Consider the following 2,267-nt stretch of genomic DNA (forward strand, 5'->3'; position numbering starts at 1 on the left):
CCACACATAACAGCAATCCTTAGATTTTTAAGCTAACACAAATTCATAAGATTATTTACATCAAGCTCATCTTTTTATATCACCTTTATCTATAAAATACTGAAAAGAGTCCCCACCACTTTAATGCATTTATAGCAGAGTATTTTAAATATCAAAAGTATTCTATGGTCCAGTTAAGCAAATACAGCATAATGGCATTGTAATGTGCCAAGACAAAATAACAAGCGGTGATATACCTCTTTGTAGCAAGTGATGGAAATATCATAAGCCACATGGATCCACTTCCCTTCAATGAGAATTCCTTCCACTTTACTCATGAAGACAACCCTCTTGAGACTCACATGACATGCCTTCATATCCTAGATATTGCGACACCACAACTTAACCTTCAATCTATAACACTGTGGAAAAGACCAGCTCAAATGTTCTTTTACACATACCTGACTGGTCTAAGGGCTTGTTCACACCATCTCCAGACCAGAATGTTTTTTCCAAACACACATCCCCATAGACTCCAATGTTTTTTCTGGGTGCAGTTCACACCATTGCATTCAGTTCCAGAGCTTTAAAAAAAAGGCCAGCATGTCACATTTGTTTCTGGTCTGGAATGCACAAAAACGCATGTAAAAGCATGCAAACTCACCAGAACGCACTGGAACACAAAAGCCAGTTGAGCCAAACATTGCACCCAAATGCTAAAATGTGTCAAAAATGCACTAAAAAATGCACATGCCCACGTTTTCAGAAACTCATCCAGATATGGTTCAGATATGGTGTGAATAAACCCTACAGGACCGCCAGTGCGGCCTCCCTGGTGGTCAGTGCAGCTCTCGGGTGGTCAGTGAGGCTCTCAGATGCTCAGTGCAGGCTCTCAGGTGGTCAATGCGGGCTCCAGGTGGTCAATGCAGCTCTCAGATGGTCAATACAGGCTCTTGGTGGTCAGTGTGGTCTCTTGGTTTTTAGTGTGGGCTCCAGTTGTTAAGTGTGGGCTCTAGGTGGTCAGTGCGGGCTCTTGTTGCTCAGTACAGGCTGTAGGTGGTCAGTGGGGGCTGTAGGTGGTCTGTGTAGGCTCAAGGTGGTCAGTGCAGGCTCCAGGTGGTCAGTGTGGGCTCTAGGTGGCCAGTGTGGGCTCTAGGTGATCATTGCAGGCTCCAGATGGTCAGTGCGGGCTACGGGTGGTCAGTGCGGGCTCTGGATGGTCAGTGCGGGCTCTCACCAGGTATGCCATGGGTGACACTGACAGGTGCGGCTCTCTATTCAGGTGGTGACTGGCCACCTGGTGACAGCGGCGTTCCTCTATTCAGGCATATTATAGGGCCGCTCGCTGGGGCCTCTTGGGGCAGCACTCTAATATGCCTGAACAGAGGGCCACCGCTACCTGATTGCGGCCGGTCACTAGTACGGATCGCCATTGGGCATATCGAGGGGATCCATGTCACCCAGGCCTATTTGCAGGGGTGGCCCTGGAGTTGCAGCTCCACCGCCCCTATGTTAATCCAGCCCTGTTTAGGTCTGGTAGGAATTTTAGGGGACCCACACCAAAGCCAAAAAAACAAAAGAGAAGCATGGGGTCCTCCTAAGATCTCTTACCAGACCCTTAATCTGTGCAGCAGCCTGGCAGAGCAGGAAATGGGGGGGGGCCCTAATCTATGCAACAGCCTGGCTACATGCCCTGAACATGGCAAAGCACCCTGTCCCCAAATCCACAATGACAAAGGCCTCTTCTCCACAACCCTGGCTTGGTGGTTTTGGGGGGCTTAAAGGAGCCTGAGTGCTCTCTCTCTCTCTCTCTCTCTCTGTATATATATATATATATATATATATAGTGAGACCATAAGGCATCCTTTATGTTCATAGATAATTAAGCTTTGGTCACATGTTCCATTGTTGTGCGTTGCTGTTAGTTATTATCGCCAACAGTTGTTCCAGAGAAAATGAGAATGCACGTCTGTTTTTATCCTTTTGTCTCATGGGGAGATATCATCAGTCATTGGTGCTATTGACAGGTACTTTGGAGTTCTATGCTGTTTGATGCAGCAGCCCGTTTGGTCTTGTTCTGTGTTCAGGGCACTGTGATTGTAGCAGCAGACTTTTAGTCTACGTTCCATCTGTTTCTAGTCCATCCAACCTGTTTTCTCTTGTTAGATTGTAAATTAGATGATTAGCTAGCAGATCTGTGCCGCTTTCCACATTGCAAGTCATAATGTAACGTAAAATAGGATACTGATAGGTTTATCACACAGGAGGTTGTGTCACTTAGAGAAACG

The sequence above is a fragment of the Nanorana parkeri genome, unplaced genomic scaffold, assembly GCF_000935625.1.
Source record: "Nanorana parkeri isolate BGI_ZX_2015 unplaced genomic scaffold, ASM93562v1 scaffold1099, whole genome shotgun sequence".
Classification (NCBI taxonomy): domain Eukaryota; kingdom Metazoa; phylum Chordata; class Amphibia; order Anura; family Dicroglossidae; genus Nanorana; species Nanorana parkeri.